General features: G+C 44.5%; 1 long non-coding RNA gene across 1 annotated transcript; it reads left to right on the top strand.

Moving 5' to 3' along the window:
• The first annotated feature begins 254 nt into the window (after positions 1–254).
• LOC149460469 (uncharacterized) lies at positions 255–18680 on the top strand. The gene is made up of 3 exons (XR_016313064.1): positions 255–563; positions 15233–15320; positions 18461–18680. It is a non-coding gene; the product is annotated as an uncharacterized LOC149460469 (long non-coding RNA).
• The last annotated feature ends 1956 nt before the right edge of the window (positions 18681–20636 follow it).

A 20636-nucleotide genomic window follows, 5' to 3' on the forward strand; every position in this document is an offset into this window, starting at 1 on the left:
AATCAGGCGCCTACCGGACAGCCTAGTGGGTGAAAGGCCCCGTTTCATTGCCCGCATGCGCATTGAGCCGATCGATCCAATGCTTTAACTGAGTGAAGGGGGGAGGGTAGTAGGAAGCATTTGTGATGGTAAATTGTGGTATATTCCGCCCGGCTCTGTTATGGGTTCGTAACTCCAGCGCATCACGTGGTTGTATGTGAGCTCCCGAGCGGCCATGATTTGTGTGGGCAAATAGGGGTTATACGTTCTCGGTTTGAGTGTGTATTTTCGCCTATTGGGTTAGATTATAAGGAGGCTGGAGAGACGTGTCATGAATGCTGAGCTCGTGAAGCTGAACAGTGTACAGAAAGGAAGGAGGAATTTTATTCTGAGCTTGTCTGTATAAGGCCCTCTATAGCATCTCACAGCCCTAGCTGTTGGTATTGGGAAGTGGGAGCGATGCAGCAAAGAGGACCTGTTATCTAAACAATACTTGACAGATGATGCAAACTGTGACTAGCATGAAAGCAGAATCAGGCACCCTTCACATGGAATGGAGTCTCAGCTGAGCAGGCGGATGACAGGTCTGTGTCTGAAGGAGCCGCTTGGTAACCTTGGGTTCTCTGTTCTGTGCCTCAACTCCAAGAACATCCTCGCCTCTCTGACACACCTGGTTGAATAAATATACATGAATACGTTTATCCTGTGTGGGTTCAATAGACTTTAGTCCTGACTCTTCAGCTAAATGTTGGGCCTGTTGGTGCACGTTATGGCCATCAGTAAGGCCTGCAGTCAGTATTAGGGGTGTGGTCTCTCTGATCGGGTATCTGTGCTAAGTAGCTTCGTCCCTCAGTACTCGGGTCACTCTCTGTACCCTCTGATTCTCCCTCACGTGGCTGTGGGCTCCGCTGACCAGGCTCTCTCTCTCTTTTATTATTATTATACAGGAATTATATAGCGCCAACAATGTGCGCAGCGCTTTACAAAATGAAGGGAGACATTACAGTTACAATACAAAATGGTACAAGAGGAAACAGAGGGCCCTGCTCGTTAGAGCTTACAATCTAGGAGGAAGGGTTGAGAGATACAAAAGGTAATAGCTGTGGGGGGATGAGCTGATGGAGGAAATAAAAGGCAGTTTACTAGATAGAAGCAGGATAGGCTTCTTTAAAGAGAAAGGTTTTCAGGGATTGTTTAAAGGGGGATAGATTAAGAGATAGCCAAACAGATTGGGGTAGGGAGTTCCATAGGATAGGAGAAGTCCTGGAGGCGAGCATGGGAGAAGGTGACACAGAAACTAGAGAGTAGGAGGTCTTGGTAGGATCAAAGAGAGCGGTTTGGTTGATATTTTGAGACCAAGTTGGTTATGTAGCTGGGGGCAGAGTTGTGGATGGCTTCGTAAGTAGTTGTTAGTATTTTGAATGTTATTCGTTGGGCAAGTGGAAGCCAGTGGAGGGATTGGCAGAGAGGGGTAGCAGACACTGAACGGTTGGTAATGTGGATGAGCCTGGTAGCAGTATTCATGATGGACTGGAGGGGGATAGCCTATGTAATGGTAAGCCAATGAGGAGGAAGTTGCAGTAGTTGAGGCAAGAGATAGCCAGGGAGTGAATTAGGAGCTTTGTGGTATTAGATAAAAGGGCGTATTCTGGAGATGTTGTGGAGGTTGAGGCGGCATGATTTGGACAGGGATTGGATGTGGGCCTGAAAGGATAGTTCAGAATCCAGGGTTACCCCTAGCACACTGGCATGCAGGGATGGGTTGATAGTGGTGCTATTGATCCTGGCCAAAAAATCAGGGGAAAAGGCACGTGGGGGAGGAAATATTATGAGCTCAGTTTTAGATAGATTGAGTAGATGGAGTTTTCATGACACAATCCTGTCACACTCCTGTCACATCACTCTCCTGTCACACTCTAAGGAGAATCCTTTTTCCTGAAACATCTGGTCCTCTCCTCCTCATTGCTGATTGGTCCATTGCTGTTGCTAGGGAAGAGGGGGTAGAGAGTCCACACGCACAGTCCTCTCTAGTAGCGCTGCTGGGGGGGATGGGGGGTGGAATAGGATCGGTTGTCCAACTACATCTGCTTACACCCACCTCTCAATAAAGGAGAATGGAGGTTCCTATCAGGTCCGCCTAAAAATGGACAGGCGACCTCGATCAGAACATTAGTGTGAAAGGAACTTCAAGCTCTAAAAAAAAAAAACACTTAACAAGTAGGATTTTAATGACAGGAGATCCTATTGGTCTCTTCTGTCATAAACCCTTCTCCCTGCCTGTTAGTGGTTATGTACACTGAGCCATGCATGCGCAGCTCAGAACACATTTTGTCTTGGAAATTCGCTTTAACGAATTTCTCCTTACCGTGAGTACTCGCAGTTGGATGCGCAGAAATCCCCCATAAAGCTGTGTGAATCTCGCTTACCACGACTGCAGCCAAACTACACGATTCCTGCCCATCCAAATACTTTGGTTCTGTTGAATTTGTGGGTGATTGGAGCTCCGTTACCCTAGAATGATCACACGACACTCTAAGGCTGGTTGCAATCCACATAAGGGCCGGCTTTAGGCTCAGCTCTCTGTTTTATTAAGAATACACACATGCCCCCCACATGAATAAAGTCAATCCCTCCCACCGAACAATGCAATGGGGATTGCCTATACAGAGGATGTACATTCCAATTGGAGCATAGCCTTTGCTATTATCTATCACTGGTCCTCCCCCATGAGTCTTCTGAGGTCAGCAGACTTCCTCCCCTTCCCCCCTATGAGCCATCTGAGGTCATATTTCCTGTCCTACTAGCTTCTATTGGTATGTAAAATTCTCTGCACAAGCATCTCCCTAAAAATATCAGTCTGTACCTGGATGGGCCCGATACGATCTTTATTAAAACACATCCATCCCAGATACAGTTCAGATTAGTAATGGGTTGTAAGATATGCACAAGCCTACACGTGGAGTTCACACCGCTTGCGCCTTGCGTTATGAAGCCCACGTGGTACCATGCTGCTGATATGTGGATACAGGCCCACGGTCTACTGACAGCAGCATTCGCATGGAATGCCGTGGTGGTATACACGCCGGTCTATAAGCGCAGATCTGCCATCTCATCCATTACCAAGCTGAGTACTGTAATACATACATTGTACATGCGCATGGCCCAATTGCAGCCTTCAGAGCTTTAATTAAGCCACACGAGAGACATATGAATAACACGAATATATGACACATTTAAAGTTCGACCAACAATACAAAATTTCCATGACATTCCCTCCTGTTTTATCATATTCTCCTCGTGTCCCTTCTTGATCTTCTTCAGCTTGATGGGTGTAGTCTCAAACTTCAAAGAGTTCCTGTAGTTGTCCCTGAGAATAAAGCTCCACGGGGTACCTGAAACAACAAGACCCGATGCAGACTCGACGCAAACAGGCTTGATTGAAGCGATGATCCTCAAGAGCGTTGGAACCTTCACTACAGGAAGGCTCTTGCAAAAACCACAAACAGACTTGTGGTATGAATAAAGCTTGTGATCCCACGGTGGTCTGGGGAGATCCAGCAATAGATTCTCAAATTGCCCCTGCAGACGGGGCCACACAAGGCTGGTCTCGACCCAGACAGTTTTCCAAATCGCAGACACAAACAATGATGAGGCTTGAAGCTTGCTTGAAGGTCTTGGAGAATGTGGTCTTCAGAGAGATAAATTAGAGGGAAGCCAGGACGTAATCTGTAGAGAAGGTGGTTGGTTGGTGAGGTCTTCCCCCGATCAGTGGTTGGAGTGGGATCCCCGGAGCGGGCATGGAGATGTGGTCGTCTGCCCGAGCTTGGCTTACACGGTCGATGAGGCAACAGGAACATCTCACCGCGGCATATAAAAGGCAGATGAAAAAGAGAAGCATCAGGATATACACTCCCACTTCCTTCAACCAAGATCCGATGGAGAACAGGAAATCTCCCAATCCTCCCAAACCCTTGAACGGATTCCAACTCTCACTAGCTATAGCTCTAGCTTTTCCCTGTAGTTCACTAACTTTGTCCATATGGGCCTGGACCTTGTCATCGGTGTCTTCTATCCAAGTACAACAATCCTCTCCGATGAACTCACAGAACCCCCCTTTGGCGGCTAAAAGATAATCAAGGGCCATCTTCTCCTGAAGCACTAAAATTCCCATCTGCCGTTGTTCTTGGGCAATTTCTCTGACAGCCTCTACGGTCTCGTTAAACATACTATCCACGATGACAGAAAAATTGTTCAGGCGCTTCATAAGTTCTATTCCCCATCCTGTCCATGAGGGGAACCAAGCCCATGCCTGGTCGCCCTCAGAGAACAGTTCCCTGCGAACTCTCCCTGCCATCCTTACCTTCTTGTGGACCATCAACTCTTCATGGTCCATCACTACATAGGATGCGGGGACTAGCTTTATGAGGGCACACGAACCTTTCGCGTTCTGGGGAAATGTTCTATAGGCTGCCGAACCACACAGAAAATAGTATGGACCTGTCATAGCAGAGCAGGAGGAGTTCCTCGTTCGGCCTCTGGCACTGAGCAACAGTTGCACAGACTGGGGGATTGCTCCCTCAGTCTGCACACCACATCCGTCCTTCCAACACACGTGGTCTGGTCGGTCAGTGTGGTTACTCAGAAAGGAAGTCTGGTTAGTCAGATTGACAGTTATACCTCCCTCGCAGGTGGTAGTCCCAACAAACTTGTTACCTGTGCCAAAGCTGATGTTAAAGCACACCTGAGGGCTGCCTAGCTGCCCAGTTACCCATAATGGACTGACGAGGGCCCTACAGGAGCTAGAGCTAATATTGGTGCTGAAACTGATGTTACCTGCTAAAAATGTGTCATTAAGTTCTACAGACAAATGTCTACGTGGGGGCTGACCAGGGGTCCCTTGCTTTTTCATGCCGACGCGGATGTCATATAGGGCATGAACAGCGGCCATTGCGGACATGTGATGACTGGGTGGGGGCTTTGAGCATACCCAACAGTTGGTTTTGTTGGCGGTTCTGGCTAAACGCAGGTGCATTTTAAATAAAAGGTTGGGGTATCTGCCATCTTTTCCTCCGTTCACACACATGTATGACATACAAACAAAAAGAAAAAGGAAAATGACACCCCTCATTCTCTGGTGTAGCTGAGAAGCTTCTTGCAGTGGCTTGCGTGCACCCAGTTGTCTCGTCCCTCGAGCTTGAGTGAGGTAGGTGTCGTCAGCTGGACTTGGTATGGTCCGGTGAACCGTGGCTCGAGTCCGGTTCTTTGATGTTTCTTTAGGACGACCCAATCACCTGGCTCAATAGAAAGAACACCTGTTATTGTATTTGGATCGGGGAGCGATTCGCGAACCCGATGGTGTATCTTCTGCAGCTCCCGTTGCAGAGATTGCACATAACCTGTAAGCTGTGAATGCAAAGACGACAACTGTTGAGGAAAGTACAACCCTGTTTTGGGAGGTCCCCCAAACAACACCTCGTAGGGTGACAGCCCATGTGGTTGCCGAGGGGCATTCCGGATGGAATAGAGGGCAATGGGGAGACACTCAGGCCAAGGTTTTTGGGTATCGGAAGACGTTCAACCTTACCGCTACTCTCGGGGTGATATGGGGTGTGTCGCCGCTGACTCCAGTTCCACCAAAGAAATGCAGTCGTGTCCTTTGGAAGAGAGATTAGTAGTGGACAAAGAAGACATGTTAGCAGAAGAGGTGTTAGTATTGTTAGTCGTGTTGCAAAATTCAGCACTGTCATTGCTGTCCTCCCCCCCCTTCTCATCTTCCGACACAGGAAGAAGAGAAGCTGGGTTAAGAATAGTGCATCGTTTGATAGTGAGGTTAGTAGGGGTTAGGAGGGCTTTCCCCTGAGAGGGGTACCTTGCCTTGGATGTCCTGTTTTCGCAGGACCGTTCTTGCTGCACCGGTGTCAGTGAGGCAAGGGAGGGGATATTTTAATTCCTCTAGAAAAAGATGGATCTGGGCCGACACCGATTTGTCAACTTCCTATGAGAATTCATAGGAGTTACTTACCATGGTGGTCATAGGGGCGGAGGACTCATCAGGAATTAACTGCCACCGACCTTTAGGTAATTGGGGACAGCTCCTCCTCATGTGCCCCGTTTGGTGGCACTGGAAGCACCTGGGTGGGGGCCTATCCTTCCTGTGACCCAGATCCCTTGGTTTTTCGTGTGGGGTCTGGGACATAAGAACTTTGGCCTTGTCTTGTTTTCTTCTATCCATTTCCCTCTCTATTGCCGCAAGAGTGGAAAGGATAGCAGGGATAGACATCTCATTATATTCGGGTCGGGCCAGAACCAGCCTTTCCCGAATTTTAGTATCGATGCCTTCCAAAAATTTGGCCCGCAACAGAATGTGCGTCGCGGTCACCTTTACCCCTTCAGTTGGAGCATCAGGTCCAACTTCCAGATCCGCATCCAGTGCCGTCTGCTTGAGACGGCGCCAGAAGCAGGCGCTTTCCTCATTAGGACCCTGGGTGAGCTTCATCATGTCCGTAGTAGAGGTAGCACCATACATTTCTGGAAGCTTTGCCTTTAGCTGTGTACAGAACTCTTTGCCCCCTGAAGTCATCTCCTCATGCGTGGTTATAGAGCACCCTGCAATCACTGTACTGGCCACTTCCATGCCCACCTTTGCCCGTAGGATCTGTGCACAATCTGACCCGCTCATACCATAGCTGAACTGGTTTTGTCCAAACATTCGAGCAAATCCTCTCGGATTGACTCGATAGTCCGGGAGCTCAGCCAGAATAGTGCGGATCTCTGCCGGGGTGAAGGGGACATGCCAAACTACCCGTTCCCCTAAAGTCCGTTCCCCCCGTGCATTGGGAGGACCTTCAAATTGCTGCACCCTGACTGGATAGGCCTCGGTCCGGGAAGAGTGCAAGGGCTGACCCAGCATCATCGGTGGGCTTAGATTAACCACCTCGCTTACTGCACCTTCAGGTTTGAGGTCCCTCAGATCAGGGTATAGCTGGGGGGCAGGGGTCTGATCAGTGGTTCATAGCGCTTTGATGCAATCCGCCCTGTTTTTTTAACCTGGTATCTATTCCTCTTGATTCACAGATAGTCTGCAAATCGGTTGTTGAGTAGGCTTCATAGTTGGAAACAGAAGGAGCTGGGGTGAAGCAGGGAGAAGGGAGAGGTAGAGGTAGAGGCTGAGGCATAGAGACAGAAGACACAGAAGGTATGTCAAGAGTGACGTCACTAACAGAAGAGACAGGTGCAGTTATACTTATCTCAGCCACTGTTGGTTGTTGGGGGACCCCAGTAGACCCTGATCCTACCTGCCTTAGTAGAGTCAGCCCTGAAAGAGCTTCCTCCACCTCTGACACTGGATCCTCCTGTTTTATTCCCTCTGGAGGCCAGGTATACATCACCTGGTTCTTCCGGACAGACACCAGTTTATGTATGCCCTGCTTCCCTAATCGGATTGACCTGTGAAGCCATAGCTGTGCGATCTCTAGTTCTGACGCCTGCATCCGTGGTTCAAATTCAGAGATGAATTTTTCCCACCTCCATGCGTCAAATGTACCTTCCCGGGGAATTTCCCATCTGGTACCCTTCGACCATTTATTCCACCTTTTGAGGGGTTCTGTAGACTTCCCCCCCAAACTCACCTTCATCAGTTGTGCAGCTGTCCTTACCCTGAAGAGGGCTGGTTCCCCCTCTCTCTTCATGGACTGACTACTGCCCATCGTGACTAGTCACTGGTATATATCCCGCGTCCGGGTACCTGTTTACCCCCTGGAGCACTCGGTGGGATCCTACCGAGAGGCCTGATTCCACCACTTTCCCAGCACAGCGTAATTTATGTGATACTTATCGATCACCCGAAGCGCATCAAGTGGCGGTCAGACTGAGAGCACACCTCCCACTCCCACAGCGCAATTTGTGTGATCCTGACCACCCGAAGTGTTTGTGGTGACCAGGACTTCCCTGGACCGCCCACTCGCACAGCGTAATTTATGTGGTTCTCATCACCCACTGTGTTTGGCAGGCCACACCGCACAATGATGAAAGTGGCTTTTCTCTCCCTGCACACAGTAGCTAACACAAGTCAAAACAAAAAGAGGGGTTCTTGGATGTTACTTAGGGGTCACTGGTTGGGCAGAAACCTGCTAACTGACCTTTAGGAAATTTGTGTAAAGAAAAAAACTTTCCTAATACACACAGAAAAACCCTTTTTCAACCTGAAAAACTGTTAAAAAGGACAAAGTGGATCCTTATGAAAAACACGGGACGTTTCACAGTAAAACAATTACACAGAGGTAAACCGAAAAACTGCGCCAAAAGTAACCTTGTTGCTGACGCAAAAATCACTCCTATCAGCACCGCTAAACGATCCACGTTATACACGCAATCTTTACTGCAACCACCTAGAACCGTTTACACAAAAAGTCTGCTGGACGTGAAACACGCGACACAGCAGCTTAAAACAAACCCGCTTTACAATAAGGAACTACTTTTAACAGGAAAAACACAAGAAAAACATAATCACTATACAAGAAATCTATGTGCAAAAACCCAGACTACACCGCGCTCAAAACTCGCTTAATACACTTTAAATTGGCTGGCAATACGCAAATTTAAAGCTAAAAGCAAACAAATGAAACTGTAATATGGGTCAAATGCATATAGGAAACTTCATGCACATTGCATAGAGATTACTGCACATTTGGTAGCCAACAAAATGGCCACCAAACAAAAGGAGTCCATGTGGTTTAGTCAAGAAAATGACCCCCCACAGGGAAGCACATGGTAATACTAGAATGACCCCCCACAGGGAAACACACGGCAGACTCTAGCCTCAAAATTGCCTCTTACATAAAACAGACTTTTAGACAGAACATACACTGGACAATTACACAACAATATGAAGTCAATCACAGAACGGACATAAAACACCAACATATCACACTAACATGCACATGTAACAGAAAGGACCCCCTGCTGCATGCTTGCTGGGAGCAGTAGTACCACAAAACATTGTACAGACTACATACACACAGATCTTACAACAGTTAACAATTAACCTAAGCCTTTCAGCACTGTAATAATTACCTCACGTGGAGGGGGGTAGAGCAATCACCACAGTACCTACAGCCCACAAATACTTACCTAACACTATGCAACAACTTTTACCCACTAAAACATATACCCGTTTAATTTTTGGTTGGAAGATTTTTAAACTTGACCAAATCCAGCCAACCAAAACCCACCCCTCTGCTGCTCTCCGCAGAGACAAACCCTCGTCTTTCACCCACAAATCAAGAGTTTAGGACAAAAAACGAGGTCCTTGTTAAGCGGTATTTCTTGTTAGCTAACAGAGAGCGAAATCAGCCACACGAACACGCAAAAAGCGATCCTCTTAATGGCAGAGAGACCTGAAATGTGCCGGCATACTTTTTGCTAGTTCATGATGGCCATTCCCCCCTCGTTCTAGGTTAGCTACGCAAGAATACGCGTTAGTATCCACCAGGCTCGCCAAACTGTCTTGGAAATTCGCTTTAACGAATTTCTCCTTACCGTGAGTACTCGCAGTTGGATGCGCAGAAATCCCCCATAAAGCTGTGTGAATCTCGCTTACCACGACTGCAGCCAAACTACACGATTCCTGCCCATCCAAATACTTTGGTTCTGTTGAATTTGTGGGTGATTGGAGCTCCGTTACCCTAGAATGATCACACGACACTCTAAGGCTGGTTGCAATCCACATAAGGGCCGGCTTTAGGCTCAGCTCTCTGTTTTATTAAGAATACACACATGCCCCCCACATGAATAAAGTCAATCCCTCCCACCGAACAATGCAATGGGGATTGCCTATACAGAGGATGTACATTCCAATTGGAGCATAGCCTTTGCTATTATCTATCACTGGTCCTCCCCCATGAGTCTTCTGAGGTCAGCAGACTTCCTCCCCTTCCCCCCTATGAGCCATCTGAGGTCATATTTCCTGTCCTACTAGCTTCTATTGGTATGTAAAATTCTCTGCACAAGCATCTCCCTAAAAATATCAGTCTGTACCTGGATGGGCCCGATACGATCTTTATTAAAACACATCCATCCCAGATACAGTTCAGATTAGTAATGGGTTGTAAGATATGCACAAGCCTACACGTGGAGTTCACACCGCTTGCGCCTTGCGTTATGAAGCCCACGTGGTACCATGCTGCTGATATGTGGATACAGGCCCACGGTCTACTGACAGCAGCATTCGCATGGAATGCCGTGGTGGTATACACGCCGGTCTATAAGCGCAGATCTGCCATCTCATCCATTACCAAGCTGAGTACTGTAATACATACATTGTACATGCGCATGGCCCAATTGCAGCCTTCAGAGCTTTAATTAAGCCACACGAGAGACATATGAATAACACGAATATATGACACATTTAAAGTTCGACCAACAATACAAAATTTCCATGACAATTTGCAGCACTGTTCTGTGCCATGATGATGTGACTTCTGTGTGCATGCGCAGGAGTGATGTTATTGCTGTCCGGCCATTTCAGCGGCCAAAGAATCAATTGGAAGGGATTATTTGGCAGTTAAGTCTGCCATGATGTGGCACTATGCTGTGCATACTAGTAAATTGCGGCCTAAAGCTCTTCGGGGCCATTTTGATTTTTTTGATTTTTTACAACAGAGTTTAATTCTGCTTTAAATGGGTGGGTTTAAAGCTGATCTTCGCCCAACCCCTCCAACCCATTTTTTTACCCCCCACTTACCAGGTGGCGTGCCATGCACATTTCACATACTCATTCAGAGAATCCAAAGTTGTCCCACTTAGATCCTTTTGTCTTCTGCCATCATTCTCTCCCAGTCCCAGGTCATCTCCCTTTCTATTTAAGCCAGGCCCATTCCCTCAGGCAGTGCCCAAGCAACAGCTAATTTTCTTAGTGCCAGGTCCCAAGAAGATGCCTAGCAACTCCCCCCCAAGTGCTTCCTTGTGTCCATTGAGTACTGAGTGAGAAGATCCCTAGTGTACAGTGCCTTGAAAAACAATTCATACACCTTGAAATTTTCCACATTTTGTCATGTTACAACCAAAAACGTAAATGTATTTTATTGGGCTTTTATGTGATAGACCAACACAAAATGGCACATAATTGTGAAGTGGAAGAAAAATGATAAATGGTTTTCAAATTTGTTTACAAATAAATATGTGAAACGTGTGGTGTGCATTTGTATTCAGCCCCCTCGAGTCAATACTTTGTAGAACCACTTTTCACTGCAATTACAGCTGCAAGTCTTTTTGGGGATGTCTCTACCAGCTTTGTACATCTAGAGAGTGAAATTGTTACCTATCTTATTTGCAAAATAGCTCAAGCTCTGTCAGGTTGGATGGAGAGCATCTGTGAACAGCAATTTTCAAGCCTTGCCACAAATTCTCAATTGGATTTAGGTCTGGAGTTTGACTGGGCCATTCTAACACATGAATATGCTTTGATCTAAACCATTCCATTGTAGCTCTGGCTGGATGTTTAGGGACGTCCTGCTGGAAGGTGAACCTCCACCCCAGCCTCATGTCTTTTGCAGACTCTAACAGGTTTTCTTCTAAGATTGCCCTGTATTTGGCTCCATCCATCTTTCCATAAACTCTGACCAGCTTCCCTGTCCCTGCTGAAGAAAAGCATCCCCACAACATAATGCTGCCACCACCATGCTTCACGGTGGGGATGGTGTGTTCAGGGTTGTGCAGTGTTAGTTTTCCACCACACATAGCATTTTGCTTTTAAGCCAAAAAGTTAAATTTTGGTCTTGTCTAACTAGTGCACCTTCTTCCACATGTTTGCTGTGTCCTCCACATGGCTTCTCGCAAACTGCAAAAGGGATGTTTTATGGCTTTCTTTCAACAATGGCTTTCTTCTTGCCACTCTTCTATAAAGGCCAGATTTGTGGAGTGCACAACTAATAGTTGTCCTGTGGACAGATTCACCCACCTAAGCTGTTGATCTTTGCAGCTCCTCCACAGTTACCTCTTGGCTACTTCTCTGTTTAATGCTCTCCTTGCCCAGTCTGTCAGTTTAGGTGGACGGCCATGTTTTGGTAGGTTTGCAGTTATGCCATAATCTTTCCATTTTCAGATGATGGATTGAACAGTGCTCTGTGAGATGTTTAAAGCTTGGGATATTTTCTTTGTAACCTAACTCTGCTTTAAAAATATCCACAACTTTATCCCTAACCTGTCTGGTGTGTTCCTTGATCTTCATGATGCTGTTTGTTCACTAATCAGCTGTATTTATACTGAGATAAACCACTTGCCCTCCTGAGGATTTACCCCCCTTCCTGACCAGGCCATTTTTTTGCATTACGGCGCTGCATTACTTTAACAATTCCGCGGTCATGCAACGCTGCACCCAAATTAAATTTACATCCTTTTTTCCCACTAATTTATCTTTCTTTTGGTGGTATTTGATCGCCTGTGCATTTTTATTTTTTTGCGCTATAAAAAAAAAAGACTGACAATTTTGAGAAAAAAATATATATTTTTGACTTTTTGCTATTAAACATGTCTAGTAAAAAAAATTAAAAATCAAATTTCGTCATAAATTTAGGCCAAAGTGTATTCTGCGACATATCTTTGCTAAAACAAATCCCAATACGTGTAAATTAATTTGTTTACGTGAAAGTTATAGCGTTTACAAATGGCGGTATATATACTGGGATTTTTCTTTTTAATTTAAAATTTTTACTAGTAATGGCAAGGATCAGCGACTTATAGTGGGACTGCGGCAGGCATTCTGAAACTGCGGGGAACTGACTTGGTGTCACTGACATCCCCAGTGACACCAATACAGTGATCAGTGCTAAAATAAAAGCACTGACACTGTACTAATGGCACTGGGCAGGAAGGGGTTAACATGAGGGGTGATCAAAGGGTTAACTATGTGCTGTGTGCTGTTTTACTATGTGTTGTGTCTGTATGCTTCACTGTAAGCACACTGCTTTGCATGGCTGTGCAGTTTGTTTTCAAATCGTGGGCAGAATTTCTGCGATTCCACCCACATTTTGAAAAGCCCTTGTGTGAATGGAGCTTAAAATATATGTTCAACAATAAATCAAAATAAATTCCAGAAATCAACTAAAGTTCACACATTGTGAATATTCCCGCACAATGAAAATGTGCATGCAAATGTCTGATATCCAGATGAAGTGAACCACCACCATCTTGTGAGCACAGCAAAAGGCTTACCAGAAATATATCAGAAATATATGACTCCCAAGTTATATAGAAGTCATATAATGCAAGAAGTCATTGCAGACACTAATAGGAAGGACTAAGGCTTCAATCTAGGGACCTCCAGCAAGGAACATTGCTAATCTCTTTACTCAGTTTGCCATACACTGTGTCAGGAAAAAAAGGAGACCAAACGCTCCACATAGTATAAAACCCATAGACTCTGCACATCAGCCTTTCCAAGAGCCCTCACCTTCATTGTAGAGGCAGGCTGAGTTCTCCCCAGACAGTAGCAATATCTAACCCTCTTGTCCTAGATTCTTTGTGTACACCAACTGTATGTTCAGTGGATATTAAAAATGTACACACCGCTGTCAAAATGTCAGGTTTCTGTGATGTAAAAAAATTAGACAAAGATAAATAATTTCAGAACTTTTTCCACCTTTAATGTAACCTATAAACTGTACAACTCAATTGAAAAACAAACTGAAATCTTTTATGGGGGAAGTAAACATAAAAACCTAAAATAATGTGGTTGCATAAGTGTGCACACCCTCTTATAACTGGGGATGTACAGTGGGGCAAAAAAGTATTTAGTCAGCCACCAATTTTGCAAGTTCTCCCACTTAAAAAGATGAGAGAGGCCTGTAATTGGCAATGTTTTTGTCCAATATTGACTGGTATTTGGAACTGTTCATAATTCCCTTGACTAAGGCCCCAGTTCCAGCTGAAGAAAAACAGCCCCAAAGCATGTAGCTGCCACCACCATGCTTCACTGTTGGTATTGTGTTCTAGAAAGCTGAACATGAAGAGGAACTTCATCTTTCAGCATGACAACGGCCAAAAGCATACATCCAAATCAACAAAGGAATGGCTTCACCAGAAAAAGATTAAAGTTTTGGAATGGCCCAGCCAGAGCCCAGACCTGAATCCGATTGAAAATCTGTGCGGTGATCTGAAGAGGGCTGTGCATAGGAGATACCCTCACAATGTGACAGATTTGGAGTGTTTTTGCAAGGAAGAATGGGCAAATATTGGCAAGTCAAGATGTGCCATGCTAATAGCCTCATACCCAAAAAGACTGAGTGCTGTAATCAAATTAAAATGTTCTTCAACAAAGTATTAGTTTGGGGTGTGCACACTTATGCAACCATATTATTTTGTTTTTTAATTTTTACTTCCCTCCACCAAAGGATTTTAGTTTTTTTTTCAGTTGAGATGTACAGTTTATAGGTAACATTAAAAAGGTGGAAAAAGTTCTGAAATGATTTACCTTTGTCTCATTTTTTTACATCACAGAAACCTGACATTTTAACAGGGGTGCGTAGACTTTTTATATCCACTGTATGTACATGCATTCCCTGAGACTTCCTGTGAGCCCTGTGCATCAGGGCATTAAAGTGTTACTAAACCCACATCAGTAAAATCAGTCTGTATATGCAGTAAAGCATGCTTGTTATACTCACTGTGGAACCTAAGGGGTTAGTCATCCGCATTGTGTAAAAAGGCTGTTTGATCCTGTCTTCTCTGATCCTCCTCTTCTTTTATTGTCCCCAATCCATCTGCTGATAATACAGAGCTCTCGGAGTCATTCTACTCATGCTCAGTTTAGTGTGTATTGCTACAGTTTTTATTTTCTCTGGAAAGGTGCATGTGATCAGCACAGGGCCAATTAGCACTGTCCAGACAGAGGGTCAAGGGTCATGCAGACTCATAGGACAATCAGAGGAGAATGAAAACTCCTCCTACAAGCTTTAACCTGTGATTGGCTGGACACTGATAGAAATCACAGGACTGCTCTAACTGCTGAAAGAAAAGGTATTTAGCAGTTTATATTTACTAAAATAATTGCACTTCCATGTTCTGTTACTGTGGGAGACCGGATATAGTGAATGCAGGGTCCTGGATTTAGTAACATTTTATGTGTCTCTTACTAGTATTCCATGTCCTTCTTTCCTGTAAGACCAGTGCCCCACTGCTGTACTAGACTCCTACCATTCCTGTGAGTCCTGTATTTCACGTTTTTAAAGATTCTTATCTCTGTGCTCCCCTGCTCCAGGTTAGCTGTATCTTGCATGGGTATGTTCTCCATGCACACCGCCATCCAGCATGCAGGCTCCATGGAAGGTCCAGGATCCCAACCATAGGTAACTTTCTTGTTCATGACAGTTGTCTTATAATTTGATCGATCAAAGTAGGCATATTCATGAACAAAGTACCTTAGTGCTGCCAATTGATGCAAAACCATCATTAATAGTCCTCTCTGGCTGATCGACTTAGTTTGATCAAAACTGAGTTTAAATTGTTAGGAAGGAAAATCATGGTCATTCAATTGTTTGCCGATTCAATCACTTTGATCAAATCATAAAGTGATCGGATTGAAAAATCAAAGTGTATATGGCCACCATGAGGTCCTTATATTTCATTGACATACATACTAGCACCACTTTAGACAGAATCCAATTAACCTGTCAACTTATCTTGGAGTTAAATAAATGTTAAATAATGTGTTTATTGCAAAGAAAAGAAATACCTCTACCTTAGCCCACACCACCATTCAGCACTGTATTCCAGAGAAACCGCCACTGGAAGAATCCCACACGGGGCAGATCTGCCACTGATCCCCTGCAGAGCAGAGTGGGCAGATAACAGGCCTGCTCTGCTCTATGGGCAGCTTTGTGTAAAGGGACAGGTTATTCGTTTACACCTGACTGTCCTCTGCCTAGAGGGAAGGTGATGGATCCCCTTCCATTTTTTTTTTAAGCAGACTGGATCAGATTGAAAGTAGGTAGGAAGGACACAAGTGTGTTTCCACCCACTGGTCCATAAGGATACATGTATCTTCTGATCAGGTCCACCTGAAAAACTGAAAGGCGGACCTGATCAGATCACCCGTGTTAAAGGGGCCTTAGAATCGTTTTGTGGTTCCTTCTGCTGGTTGTAGATTACTGCTGTGTCCTGTAGTAATGGAGGGTCTGCAGTAGAAACCATTGAGTGAAGCAGTGAATCTGTTAACTAACATTCCATGAAGTGTCAGGATCTGAAGATTCTTCAAGCACTGGTTTCTCTACAATACAACAATTAGCAGGGCAGCTGAGTATTCTCTACTTTGAGGAGGACACATCATTTAGCATTTTTATTTTACCATCAGAGAAGCTTTAAAGGTTAAGTTTGCCTTTGGAATATGTTACATGTTCCACTGTATTTAGGATGGAACATATAACATGTTCCAGCTCCTGCCTCCTCTCCCCCCTGATCCCCCCAACTCCCTGTGACAGAGGGTGGGGGATTTTCTCCCTGCACCCGCTATCACAGGTGTATCACATGGCTCCACCTACAGAACTGCATCATTCATTTTCAAAGTCCTATGAATGAATGAACTAAATCTACTGTTGGCCACCATGGCCGCCAGAAGTTACTTCTCAATGAAAAGCGAGGGCACTGGCGAGCAGTCTCTGAGGTCATTGATTCTTCTAGCAATTCAGTAACTCCCTGTCTGTACAAGGTATAAGCAGACAGCTTACTGAGTGTTTGCAGGAGTTTGGCATGACACCCATGTTCTGCTGATCCTGGGTGCAATGCCTTACTGGCTACAGTTTGAAAAAATAATACATTTACATTTTTTTTACATGCAAAAAGAAGTGCATTTATTATTTTTTGTAAAGGGTGAACTTAGCCTTTAGGTAAGCAACAAACAAACTGAAGCCCAATGACAGCTAACACACCGTTATAGCAACAGGTTTTTTTTTTTGGAAAAAGGTTTAAGACTGTATGATAAAATCTGACAATTGTAGTACCGCCCCCCACAGCGTTGTATGATTTGTCAACCCCTGTAACTGTTGGACTTGCTGGACTGCTTGATCTGCATTTATTGTAAAGCCAATACAGTCACCCACCTCTTTAAATGTTACCTTTGCTCTTTTATTTTCTGCACACAGTACTCAATGTTGTTAATGTAAATTCTTCTTTTTATAAATTTTCAGGGTATGCAGTAAAAACAGATGGTTGCTGTGCAGTTTTACTACCCCCAACCACCAACCTAAACAAAGAAATGCAGCTGGTCAGGGCTGTACCCATGCAGTGGCAAAAGTTAAACAGCATGTTGAATTTGGCTAGGGGTACTGCTGCCAAACACAACTCAAGTGCATAGGACTGCCCTGCAGAGTGGTTGCAGCCCAGTGGTTTGGCATTTTGAGGGTTAGACATATCACCTCTTCACTGCCTGTCAAACGATCTCTAAAAAGTGATCTAATGCAGATTGCTTCTTAGAGGGACAGTACTATAGCCACACTTGCAAACAAGCCCTTAAAGTCCTACAGTGCACTACAAAGGCTGAAAAAAGTCACAATAAATTATTGCAGCATCCACACTGAGCTGGATCAATCCTTTACAATCCTCCACTTATTCAGAGAAGTATCATTACTGGACATTGGCATCTGCAGAGGAAGGACGATACTTTGGCCTCTAAACTCTAATTGAGACCCAGGTTTATTTTAAAAATGCTGAAAACCTAGGATTAGAGATTGATCTGACTGTTCAAGTGAAAAGGAATACAAAGACTGTTCTAATGTCCAATGCAAAAGAACACCTGAGGTGTTTTGCAAGATGTGAATCATGCATAGCTTGTAAGGACACTTATAAAAAGAGAAAAAAAAGAAGAAAGTTTGATACTATTTCTCCTGTTGGGCTCAATCATGATATGGGATTGTTTGCTTTTGATCAACGATTATGCATACAATATTTTTTATATATTTGTAACAAGGCTCAATGTAACTGAAATGTGCATGTTTATTAATGCATTATCATAGTCAATACTTCTTGCAAGAAGTTCCCTTTTTCTGCCACTAGATGGAGCTCTGTGGACTCTGATTCATCTTCAGTTAAAGCGGAGCTCCGCCCAAAAGGGGAAGTTCTGCTTTAAATTTTTGTCCCCCCCCCGCTCCCAATTAAGGATTGGCACCTTTGGGGGGGGTACCCAAATTTGACAGGTACCCGCTCCCACCTCCACTGTGATCGCCTAGGCAATCAGAAGCAGAAGTTCTCCCCCCCCCCCCCTCCTTGTAGTCTTCTGGGACACGTGACAGGTCCCAGAAGACTACAGGGCCATTCACAAAGTGTAGCGCTTCTCGCGCATGCACAGTGGGCACCTGGCAAGCTGTCACAGCCGGGTGCCCACACTGAAGTTGAGATGAGGACACCACTGGACCGAGGGACAGGTAAGTGGCTGTATTTTAAGAGTCAGCATATACAGTTTTTGTAGCTGCTGACTTTTATTTATTTTTTGCAGGTGGAACGCTTTAAGAGCATTGCACTTTGGGAATTGTGGTCCCATCCAGAAGGAACTCCATTACTACAGTTTATGCTAACCTTACCAGAACCTAAAGTGGCACTCCTACTACATTGTTTGAAATTTGAAACTGTATAAGTAAAAAAAGTGTTCTGTATTGTAATCTTCTGTCATTTTTTGAGTACTCGGATTCTCAATATACTTTGTCATTATACTCCAAGGTCTTGAGTCTCATTTCAGGGTGACCCTGATGCACTAGCCAAAAGTTATCAGTTTATGTCTACTGACCTGTATACCCGAGGTGCCAGAAGTACAGAGGTCTTTGTAGAGGTCAAGGTAAGAACAGAGGACCCAATACAACCAGCGGCTCCTGCAGGGGTGGCAATACATATTTTATCATTTTCATTTTATTTTTGTTTTTATTACATTAAATATTTTAAGAAGACCATAAAGGTATTTATAATTTTAAGACACTTTCTCCTGGAATACATGTTGTAACTGAGTAGTTAAGAGACTGACTAACATTCAAGTCACTGTGATGTAATTTAATCCAGCACCATAGGGGTTAACAATTAGAAGGAGGAATGCCTGAAAAAGAAATGCTCAGTATGTTCGGAGCATTCCTTGACTAAGGTAGAGTTTTCTATTGAAACGCGTAGGAATGAAGGCTGTGAACATAATGTGAAGTCACGAAGCGGAGCAGCTTTTGAATTGTTTGAGGCTTTGCCACAGTACCACCCGCTGCCCATTGTGCCCTGACAGGTAAAGAAAGTGTACTCTGCTAGTCTGCCTTGTAACCTACCATCTCAAGGCTGGGTTCTATCATCTGTCCCACTAAAGCAGAGAGATTGTAAACAGCGGGTGAGAAACGATGCTGAAACCCCTCCAACTGGAGCAGAGTACTGTGCGTATTCATGAATGAAAGCAATTTGCAAGTAGATACATACAGTACTTTGATGTAATTGTCATCATCTATGCTTATAGAAGTGACAGCTACTATGGAAACACTTTGATGTGCTGGATGTGCGATACATTGTTCCATGAATAGTCCATATGTGGATATAAATGAAACAGAGATACTTTGGCTCTAAGCAAGCGCTGACACAATATTGTCAGATTAAAGTGAAAGTTTATAAATTCCAAAGTTTTTGTTAATTCTATTTTTTCCCCACAACACGTCTTTTTGTTCAGGTGTAGCAACACTTTTTTGCATTTTGTTAACATACGCTTTTGTAACTTAAAGCCCACCTGTTAGAAACTTGAAAATGATCTTTTGCAGCAGGACTGCAGTTAATTGCTCATTTATTCTGGGGGAGAGTAAAACCGCTTTTACTTACCTGATCTTTTGCGTCCACGGCAGGTGGCGGTGGACTCTGGCAGTGAAATGTTCCTTGGTATCATAATGTCCAGTGAAAGGCTATAGACCCTGCAGCAGTCTTTATGCCATGAGGACCTTAGACAGCTGAATTGTAGGGGAGAAGACGCTGCAGGGACCAGTCTAACAGCACAAAGGAGCAGAGGGCTGGGTATGTAAATCCACTTTAACAAGTCCCCTTTAACAAAACCTAAACAAACAAATAGCCACTGTAGTGTGGGTGCAGGCCCATTGCAAGGGACGACTTAAAGTTCCCTGGCTTTGGGCTTTAACCACAAGCCTACAGGGCACTTATACCCCTTCCTGCCCAGGTCAATTTCCAGCTTTCAGCGCTGTCACACTTTGAATGCAAATTGCGCGGTCATGCAACACTGTACCCATATGAAATTTTTATCATTTCTTTGTGACAGACAGAGATTTATTTTGATGGTATTTAGTCACCTGTTGGTTTTTTACTTTTTCTTAAACAAACCAAAAACCACTGAAAATTTAGAAAAAAAAATGTTTTTTCTTAGTTTTTGTTATAAAATTTTGTAAATAAGTGATTTTTCTCTTTCAATGATATGCGCTAATGAGGCTGCAGTGGTGGGCACTGATAGGCTGCACTGATGTGCACTGATGAGGAGGCACTGTAGGTGGCACTGATGGACATTGACAGGCATCACTGATGGGCACTGAAAGGCAGCACTGATACATGGCACTGATAGGCGACACTGACTGGCACTGATAGGCGGCACTGAATGGCACTGATAGGGGGCACTGACTGGCAGCACTGATTGGCATTGGTCGGTGGCACTGACT

This window comes from Staurois parvus, unplaced genomic scaffold, assembly GCF_062004578.1.
Source record: "Staurois parvus isolate SC_StPar_1 unplaced genomic scaffold, SC_StPar_1.0 ptg000229l, whole genome shotgun sequence".
NCBI lineage: Eukaryota > Metazoa > Chordata > Amphibia > Anura > Ranidae > Staurois > Staurois parvus.